The sequence below is a fragment of the Gossypium hirsutum genome, chromosome D10, assembly GCF_007990345.1.
Source record: "Gossypium hirsutum isolate 1008001.06 chromosome D10, Gossypium_hirsutum_v2.1, whole genome shotgun sequence".
NCBI lineage: Eukaryota > Viridiplantae > Streptophyta > Magnoliopsida > Malvales > Malvaceae > Gossypium > Gossypium hirsutum.
In genome coordinates, this window is record NC_053446.1 from 47,847,370 (window position 1) to 47,858,904 (window position 11,535).

At 32.8% G+C, this 11,535-nt stretch overlaps 1 non-coding gene across 1 annotated transcript; it reads left to right on the forward strand.

Moving 5' to 3' along the window:
* Positions 1–10,282: 10,282 nt before the first annotated feature.
* LOC121222764 (small nucleolar RNA R71) lies at positions 10,283–10,389 on the forward strand. The gene has a single exon (XR_005920135.1). It is a non-coding gene; the product is annotated as a small nucleolar RNA R71 (small nucleolar RNA).
* Positions 10,390–11,535: the final 1,146 nt, after the last annotated feature.

Sequence of the window (11,535 nt, forward strand, 5' to 3'; positions counted from 1 at the left end):
CAAAGTTGTGATTTTTAGAAGTAGTTTTTTTCTTTGATTTTCTTCAAGGAGTCATCGGAATTCATTCTTCACCCTTCAATTTGCCAAGGATTATTTCTTGGAGGGTTGATTAGAGCCATTAATTGAGTTTGTTGGGTTTTATATCTCTAATAGTTTAATTGAACATTTATCCTTTTATCCATCATATCCATTGGTTTATCGTTCCATCTTTCACTTTACTTTAATCTATATTTTACTATTTAGTTATTATTTATAATATTTATGCTTTAATTTTCTTAAGTTTTCTTATTTTTCTTATTTCCTTTGTTATTTTCTAAATTTATTTGGTTTCTTCCATTCAGGTCACATCTAAATCTTTCTTTTTCGAGTCGAACAACTTGAGATTCGATCCTTCTTCTGCTTCCTCTGCTTCAACCCGTATAATCCATGAACATTTTACGATAGTGCGTGGCCATCTTATCTCTCTCTCGGCAGTGGTGCACTCGGAAGTGCCACCTACCACATACTCCCTTTCCAACCTAGGGCCTTTCTCAGCCTCTTTACAACAACCTTGTAGGTTTTAGTTTCTCCACTGCAGTTATCTTTGGCCATCAAAATCAAGTGCAAGTGAAGAAAAGTGAAACTAAGAAGGCTTCAAAATCAAAGCCTTACCCTTAAACACCCTGAGCCCAAGAAAAAGATGATAGCAAGGAAATAATGAGAACGGAAATGAATAGCAATGAAGGAAAGTAACAAAGAAGAAGAATAATGCAAAGAGTAGAAAATGCAAAAACACTTCAAAAAATTTTAGATAAAGAAAGTAGACTTTAACTTTTGAAGTTAAGGGATATTTAAAAGGTTTCTTCAAAAATGTGCGTTTAGAAAACCAATGGCATTAACGATTTACAACCACTCCCAACAATACATATGTCCCACGAAAGGACACAAAGTCTGCCCCATCATTGGCACCGTTTCCCAATGCACTATTGTAGCATTTTACCATTAATGCAACCATTCCAAAACCTTTAGTGCACCCATCATTTCCTTGAAGTGCCCTCAAGCCCTCAACCACACAACTCTTCACCTGCTACCCTTCCGTCACCTAGTTAGCTTAGGTGACCCTCCGCTAAAGAAGCTGTCTGGAAGGTCTCAAAGTAAGCCATTTTGTAACCTACCTCTCGATCAGGGCAATTGTTATACCCCATACTATGGTTATGACACATGGAAGAGCACGAGGTGTCTTGTCAATGACCTTTCATTGGGAACAGACTACGAGCAATCCTCCACCCAAAACCATCTGCGATTGGCCCTCTAAGAATCCTACTTGAAACACCTTAGACAATCCGCTAGAAACCCTCCGTGGGGACCTTTGAGGCACAAAAACCTCGTACAACCCCATTAAGGAGAATGTTAGAGAAAGACCACATAGTATCACATATGGCAACAATTAACTTGTAATGACCTGCCTCCTGGCTGACCCCACGAGCAAGCCTACCCTCTATACTATCAGCTACGTGGAACTACCAAACAAGAGGACATCCTCCTATATATACCCTAAAGCACAAGAGACAAAGAGGCTCCCTCTTTCCCAAGAAAAACCTAATTATCCTACCTCTTCGCTCTTTGTACTCTCCTCACCCACAACCTTTTATTCTACGTGAACCGACCATCCTATCTCCACCACCTTCTCGTTCCCTATAATTCGCTTTGCTGAAATCTTGTATCCACTAATTTAAAAGTTCTTGAAACAATTATTATGTTTTAGAAATATTTATAAAAAAAAGGACTTGAAATTTTATCAAATAATATTAAAAAAAATCATAAAACAATGTTCACTTTGTCAAAATAAGTTTAAAAATCCAAAATAAAAAATTAAGAACTAAATCAAATTACTATGAACAGTTTAAAAAATCCAAACAATTTGACTGAGCTAAACCGATATCACCTCTATAGGTCTTCCATGATGATATGCTTGGTAGGGTTGGTGTCAATTCGGAAAATTAAATCAGGCTATATATATATTGCATATTCTTCGCCCATTATTACATACATTGTATCCTTTATGTTTTCCAAGGATGGAACTCTTCAATCAGACATCAACTTTTCTCATTTCGTGTAAAACTTAAAAACTTGATTTCTGTCTTGTTGGTATGTCAATGTCGGCTTTGAAATATAAAGCAAATTTTTTATATTTGGTCTATTATCATAACTCCGGTCTTTTATTAAACTCTGATTAATTATTATCTTGGATTGGCCTTTATTGAACATTGCATCTTCAATGCAATTTTGCCCAACTTTGCTACAATCAAAATATAAAAATAAATATATGTTGGAATAATTATAAAATATAAAATCAAATTATTACAATACAAATAGATTAAGAATTGAATCAATTCAAATTAGAAGAATTAATTAACTAAATTAACATCATGATAAAACTTGAAACCAATAGATATAATTGTATACAGTAAATCTAAAACTCAAATATTTAAGACTCAGGCCAGCTTAAAGTTAATGTAGTTAGGTAAATTCGATGTGATATGGGTCCACTTTTCTAATTTAATCTCTCTTCTTTCATTAACTTAAGAAAATCTAGGTCAAAGGAAAATAGCATAACATGTCCTAGATTCCACTCACGACGACAGTGGCACTTAACATCTTTGAGTTTAGTATTCTAATTTTGTATAAATGTCTTTCAAATTTTGCAATTGGTACTGCATGGTATACAAATCTACTAAATTATCACTAACAAACTTGCTTCAACTTTTATATCACATTTATTTTAAAGATTATAAGTGAAAATTAATTTAGGTGGAAATATGTTTTGTTATATCTCCTTTGATGTATCCCTTACTAAATGAGCTATACATGTTACTTTATTTTTATATAAGATAATTGGTACCTTAGATAGCTTTAAGATATGTTGGGTCATTAGTCTTAACCAAGCACTTCACAACTAGCCTCTTGCATTGCAAATAGTTCTATATGATTTGAGGAGGCAACCACTAATGTTTGTTGTTGAACACCATTATATTCCTGCACATCCACATGTAAATATGTAGGTTTAAGGGTGTCAAAATTTTTCAAACTTTTTCAAAAAGAGCAATTAAGCTCTTGCTTTTTTTTGCACTCATTTGAGTACTTAAACTTTCAAAATACATCAAAAAGATCCTTAAATATTTAAAAAAAAGAAGTAATTAAGCACCTACTTTTTATCATTTGTACTAAAGTTTCACCGAAGCTGTCAGGATTAGGCTTAAATAAGTATCTGAATTGCGTTGGGATTATTTTTCTTTGTCATAATTGTATATTAGATTTTAGATACTTATATACATTTTAACAGGTTCAGTTTTTTTTAATCATGTTTAAAATGGTCGAACCTAGCTAATCAATCAAATAAACTTTGCATCATCCCAATGGATCACTGCCTTTATCCAAAGAATGGTAGAAGTCGGAGTATATTGAAAAGGACAAAAGGATTCTTATCCATGAGTTATGGGATTGCAATCTTGCAGTTTCTTTTTTGTTTTTTCAATTCGGCAACTATTATCTACATTTATTTCAAGGTTTTGTAGGTTAAAACAAGGACAATTATTTATTTGAAATGTAAAGTTTGGTCTGGTTTTCAATAAATTTAATTTGGTTTTGGTTTAGAAAATAATCATGTTTGATTTAAAATTTCATTTATAAGTTAAGAAACTGCTATTATTTCAATTGAATTTAATTTAATTTTGATATATAAATATTTTTATTTTAAACTAGTGAATAAATTAAAAATATTATAGAAAGGATTTGCTTTTATTTTTGTTTAAAATTAATTGATCTAAATTGATTTTTTTTATAGAAAAGTTAAGAAAATAATAGTAAGAAGTAAAAGGTAGATGATTTATTTATAAGCTTCTTTGCATTCAATTAAATACAAGTAAATGAAGCTAATTGCTTCATTGAAATATCTCATTGTCATAAATGAACCAGAAAAATTTATCTCATCACTTTAATAAAGGGTTATAGGCGTCTATTATTAATGTATTTACAACACTCTCCATTGGATGTCTATTAAAGAAAAATGTGTCTCATTAAAATCTTTATTAAGAAAAACCCTATGTAATAAAAGAAAACCTAATGAAGGAAAAAGAGAACAAATGTAACACCTTTAACTCGTATCCGTCGTCGGAATAGGGTTACTGTGCATTACTAAGTTTACATTTCAAAACGATCAAAAACTTAAAACATTTAATTTACAACATCTACCATAGCAAAATCAATCAATAACATACATATTGTCCCTTATACAAGCCCTCAAGGCCCTAAAAACACATTAGAAACAAATAAGGACTAAATCGGAAATATATAAAATTTTTAGGAAAAATATGGAAAATTTCAAACTGTACATGGCTATAGCACACGCCCGTGTCTCAGGCCGTGTGAACATTCAAAGTAGGGACACAAGGCCGTGTCCCAGCCCATATCTGTGCCCATGTAACTCTATGACTAAGGTCACACGACCAAGCCACATGCCAGTGTGCCAGGTCGTGTGCTAGGTTGTGTAACTACCTGACTTGCAACCTTTTGTAAGCTACAGGGGACATACGTCCATGTCGCTAGGCTGTGTGTCACACACGGCTGAGACACACGCTCTTGTCTCTTGCCGTGTGGATGAAAAATAGGCCATTTCCAAGCAAATTTTCTCACCCAACATGCACATAGCTACAACCAATTTTCCGCATATAATCAAGCATCCCAAAGTGCACCTAACCATGCAATATCAAGCTATCCAAACAAGGTACATGTGCATACAACCAATATGCCCAAAAGACATCTCAATAACAACAATTAAACATGTATAACCATATGCATAGTTTAACCAAAAGTTCAACCAACTTATAACCAAGTTTATGCCAAAACTTACCACTTTATTTACCTATCAAATTTACACCAAAAGTACCAAATTTACCATTTAACATTTAGCACCATAAGCCACATATGTCAACTACATTTTACATACCAAAATGACCATGTTCAACTTCCATCATCTAAGCATCATAAAGACTATAAAATCAACCATCATAAGGCCACATACATATACCAACAGATCAACCATTTTAATCATTCAAAATACCATAATTACAAGCCGAAACATAATGGCTAAAGCATCAAACATAACACCTATACATGCCATTATAACCAAAATTAAAAAATACCAAAATCTAGCAATTTAGCTGATGGATAGTGTGATATAACTCCGACAAGCTTCCAACCCGAACGAGCTTCCGATTCACTATAAAACATGGAAAATAACACAAAGTAAGAATAAATGCTTAGTAAGTTCATATAATGTAAAACTTAACTTACCATTTCATCACATAATAATTAAATTTAACATGGCCTAATCCAACTAAAGCTTGGCCAAAGCCTAAGCATTCACACCAAACATGTTAGCATACATGATATAAATGATAAGCACAATAACATGAATAACCATTTATCCTCAACATGTATCACTTGAGTTTATTACTCATCTCAACCTATATAATTTCCATGTAACACCATATCAAGGATGTTCACATATGTACATGTCATAATTCATATCTTTCTCTTACCGTTTCTTATCCGAATAATGTCCGTTGAACCATTTAAAATACCGTTGGATGCCCGAGGTAGCTTACACACAAAGTGTGCTAACTCATATAACCGTAATTCGTCAATTCCTGTACATGTATGCTCACACGAGCTGTGAATAAGTATGCTCGCACGAGTTATGAAAATACGCCTGCTCACATGAGCAGTGGGTCGAAACATAGCTACATGATGCTACTCACACAAGCTGTGGAGTATCTGTAACACATACCGAGCCTCAACCATCGGTAGGACATTCAAGACCAGCACCCGAATCATGTAAACCCCAATGACATGGCATTTGTATCCTACGAATTCCTAAGGTTCAAACGAGACTCGGTAGTTGACGTAACATTGTTGGATATACAACCGATATATATAGCAGTCCACAATACATATGTAATTCAAATAAAGGCACATAATTATAATACAATTACATGAACTTACCTCGACGATAAAACGTAGATACGGAGACAATTATTCCGAAACATTATCTTTTCCCCGATCTAAATCCGTACAAGGTTTGTCTTGATCTAAATGAATAAATTCAACTTAATTCAATAATTATTCTATTCAATTCAATCCAAACTCATATTTTAGCAAAATTACATTTTTGCCCCTGTAATTTTGATTTCATTACAAATTAGTTTCTAGCTCATAAAATGAAAATTCATGAATTTTTCCATTAACCCATCATAGCCGAATTTCATGTAGGTTCTAGCAAGCCCTACATTTCATTTATTTCACAAGTTCATCATGAATATTTTCTAATTTTCAATTTAATCTCTAATTGACAATTCCATCAAAAATACTTAAGAAAAGTTGTTTATCTAACAATAACTAACCATTTTCTTCTATAACACATCAAAAACAGCCTATATTCATTCACGGAAAAACCCTAACCTTTTAAAAATTTTACAAATTAGTCCCCAGGCTAGCTAGATTAAGCTACAATGATCCCGAAAACATAGAAATCATTAAAAAAAGGACGAGCAATACTTACATACAAGCAAAATAAGAAGAGCTGAATTTTCAAGCTTCCATGGCTTCTTTTCCTTCAATTTTCGGTGGTGTTAAACCATTAAAGAGGACGACACTTGTTTTTTCTTTTGTTTTTAACTTAATTATTAACTAATTTACTAATTTAACGTTACATTTAACCTTTAAAATTTCATAGCTAATGTCTATATTTGTGCACTCAATAAAAAAATGGTATAATTATCACATAAACCCCATAACTAATTAATTCATAGTCATTTGATACTTTTAACCTATAGAACTCAAAATTTTCACCTTATGCAATGTAGTCATTTTTATCAAATTAAGCATGCAAACGGTAAAATTTCTTAATGAAATTTTTATACGGTAATACTAGCATGCTGTAGACATTACAATAATAATAGACTAAATATTTTCATGTCGAATTTGTGATCTCGAAACCACTATTCTGATTTCACTAAAACGAGATGTTACAACAAAATCTCCCATTGTACATTCCCTCATTAAAAACCTTAACCAAGAAAACTCAATTAGAAAAAATTTTAATTAAAGGAAAAGAATGGAACATCTTTCGGACTCCTCCTAATGATGATGCCGCTTAACATTTTTGAGGCGGTGCATTCTAATTTTGTATACCAACCTTTTAAATATTGTGGTTGATAATATCTTGGTAAACAAATTTGCTAAATTATCACTAGAATGAATTTGTTGAACTTCAATATTACATTTCTTCTCAAGATCATGTGTGAAAAATAATTTTGGTGAAATATGTTTAGTTCTATTTCATTTAATGTATCCTCCCTTTAATTGAGCTAATACACACTACATTATTTTCATATAAGATGGTTGACGCCTTTTCCTATAGAGGTAAATTACACATGTTCTAGATATGTTGAGTCATTAGTCTTAGCCAAACACACTCTCGAGTAGCCTCATGTATTACAATTATTTTTGCATGATTTGAAGAGACAACAACTAATGTTTGTTTTCTTGAATGCCATGATATAGTTGTACCTCCACATGTAAATAAATATCTTTTTTGGGATTAATGTTGATGAGGATCCGATAAATATCCAGCATCTGTTTAGCTAACTAATTGAGAATTTAAATGATTTGAATAAAATAACCTCAAATCAATTGTTCCTTTGAGATATCTAAATATATGCTTAATTCCATTCGAATGTCTACATGTTGGAGAAGAGCTAAATCTTGCTAACAAGCTTACAAAAAATTTTTATATTAGGTTGTGTGTTGTTTTCTAAAATACATTAATGCCCTTACGACACTAAGATATGGTACTTTAGGACCAACTAGGTCTCCTCATCTTCATAAGGATGAAAGAGGTCTTTATTCATGTCTAGTGATCTTAGAATCATTAGGGTACTCAATGGATAAGTTTTATCCACGTAAATTTTTTTAAAAATATTTTCTGTATAAAATGACTGATAGACATGGATTTCATCATTTAAATGCTTGACTTGTAGGCCGTTGCGTGTAAATAATGCAAATGTGCAAGTTTATACGCCGATTCAATTAATATAATGATGAGTGAGTGTCGTCTCCACAGGGATCGGAAGTTTATTTGAATTGGTAAGTATTACTGAAGATTTAATGAAAGAAATTGTGCAAAAGAAACAAAGTATAAATTGGTGAAGGGAATTAATGAATGAACTAATAATATCAATTTAATTGAAAAATGAACAAACAATCTAAATATCGTGGCAATTCACAAGGAACAAGTAGAGAGTATTTCCGCTGTTGAATGATAAATGTTGGAATTACTCAGGGAATATTTTCATAACATAATAATGCCATGGCAAAGTTATGACTAAATTACTGTCCAAAGATTTACTACTGCAGTCTACTTATTTTGAAAGTTAAACTTTAATTATTATTCAGAGTCTGTGTATGTCTACAAGACTTACAAATGATAACCTAACTAACGCTCTACACCTGTACAGATCGCATCTTCTATGTCTAGAGTGCTGCGAATATTCTTTTGAGTAATCGTCTGTATCAATCGATTAATAATCTGATGTATCTAATCCTTTCAGATTCAAATCCATCTAAGATTATAACATGCAATCAACTATGTCTAGAGGTTGCATGCATACATTCCAAATAAACAAGAATCGAATGAAACAATAATCGTAATGAAAATCATATCATGGGCATTATAGATAATTCAATATTCACCTAAATAATTCCAACCTAAAGATAATTAGCTCATGGGTTGGGCAATGAAATCCAAAATTAAATCATTCATCAACATTATTCAAGTTTTACAAATCACAGAATTCAAAACCAAGAAAATAGAATAAAGACAGAACTGTAGGAAGTTCTTGCTGCACTTTAACTTTTTATCAAGATTCTACGCAAAACTCAGGGCATGTTTCTTTTCTCCTTCTTCGCATATGTGATCTCTCCTTTTTTAACTGCTCCCCTATTATTCTCTTATGAATTACCCCTTGGATCCTTCAGCTTTGGTGGAAATTTGTTTCAGAGCATTACTGTGCACATTTAGTGAGAGCAACAGTTTCAAATTCTCCTAACCTTCTTTTTTTTTGATAGAATATCTTTCATAAACTTCACGTAGTTAGGCATTTGCTCCAATGCTTCCACCAATGGTATATTAATGTGTAATTATTTCAGGACCTCTAGAAATTTCTTGAATTGAACATCTAGCTTAGATTTTTAGAACTGTTGAGGAAAATGTGGCAGTGGTCATCCTTCCGTTTGTCTAAATTATTTTGCCATGGCATTTGTATCAGCAATACACGTAGCATCTATTTTAGCATTTTTCTGGGAACTCTTTTTCTTTGTAGCTTGCTCATCTACTACTTCTGAAATCTTTTCATTTGCAAAAGTTGAAATTCCTTCTTTAGGAATGGTGTCATTCACAACTCTTGGTAGTTGAGTACCACTTCGAAGTGTAATGGCTTTGCATTATTCCTTCCCTTGAGATCGAGAACTCTCAATTTCACTTAGCAATGCTCATTGCAATCTGGAATTCAATGTAGTGGCAATTTTCCCTACTTGGTTTTCCAAAGCTCTTAAAGAGGCAATCTGGCTCTGAATGATATCATCATTCTTGGCCATATACTCTTTCAATAAAGCTTCCATAAATGAAGAACTTGAAATAGAATTTTGCTGAGCATTTTACCATGGAAATGGTTGATTGTACCCATGTGGTACACTCGCAACATTCTGTCAAATGACATTACTAGTATTTCCCCTGGATTATTCCAACTGAAATTAAGATGTTGTTTCCACCCCAGATTGTATGTGTTGGAGTATGGTTTTCTGTTGTTGTTGCAATTAAAATTTCCCATGTAGTAAACTGAGGTTGGATTTGACAGGTATTCATCAAAGACATGGTCTTCTCCACAGTAAACACATGCTAACTTTGCTACTTTACCTTTTTAGTGTTTTAATCATATTTGTTAAAGATGATACTTGAGCTATTAGAGATGTATTTGCGTCAAGCTCCATTGCTCCTGCAACTCTTCAGCCAGTTCCAACTCTGGTAATGGGGTATTAATAATCGTTATTTACTATTCTTTCTAGAATTTCATAAGTCTCATTGTATGATTTATCAACTAAAGTCCCATTAGCAGAGGCATCGACAACCATTCTTGTATGAGCATTCAATCCATTTTAGAACATTTCCATTTGTCTCCAATGTAGGAAACCATGCATTGGGCGTTTTCTCAGTAGCTCATTGAACCGCTCCTATGCTTCATATAAATTTTCATCATCTTATTGTCTAAACGATGTAATGTCACTCCTCAACTTAGAATTCATGTTAAGAGGATTATATCTTAGCAGAAACCTCTGACACAACTCATTCCATGATGCCACTGTACCTGATGGTAATGTATTTAACAATGTTCTGGCACGATCATGGAATGAGTAAAGGAATAACTTTGTCGCAGGGCATCTTTAGGAACACCTTGCTGTCTGAATGAATCATATACTTCCAAAAAGATTTGTAAATGCAACCTCAGATCCTGAGTAGGCAATCCACTAAATTTCCCCACTGTTTGTAGCATTTGAAACAAGACTGGCTTTAATTCGAACTGCTAACCCTGAATATGTGGCTTGACAATTCCTAGATTTAAATCACCTAAGATCGACACAACATGTTCTCTAATGGGTCTGTCTCTGTCATCTACAATTCGAGGAATATAAGCATCCCTTCTTTCTGGATGTAATGGCTTTTCTCTAATCTAATCATTTCTAATTCTTTCTATTTCTCGCAACTCTTTTCTCTTTCGCCTTAAGGTTCTCTCAATCTCTAGATCAAAACAGTACTCAGTATTGTTCGAAATATTTCTATGCATGCACTAGCACAAACCTGAGAAAGAAAAATCAAAACAACTAATTAAACTAAACTTAACAGAAATTAAACAAATAATAACAAACTGATTTTCACCAAAGTTGCCAATCCTCGGCAATAGCACCAAAAACTTGTTGCGTATAAATAATGCAAATGTGCAAGTGTACATGTAAATTCAAGTAATATAATAATGAGTGAGTATCGTCTCCACAGGGATCAAAAGTTTATTTGAATTGGTAAGTATTACTGAATATTTAACGAATGAAACTCTGTAAAAGAAAAAAAGTATAACTTGGTGAAGGGAATTATTGAATGAACTAATCATATCAAATATAATTGAAAAATGACCGAACAATCTGAATGTCGTGGCAATTCACAAGGAACAAGTAGAGTATTTCTGCTGTTGAATGATAAAGGTTGGGATTACTCAGGAAATATTTTCATAACATGATAATGCCATGGCAAAGTTATGACTAAACTGATATTTTCATTAATTATTATTTGAAGTCTGTGCATGTCTACATGACTCACAAATGATAACCCAACTAACGCTCTACACCTATATAGATTGCGTCTTCTATGTCTAGAATGCTGCGAATATT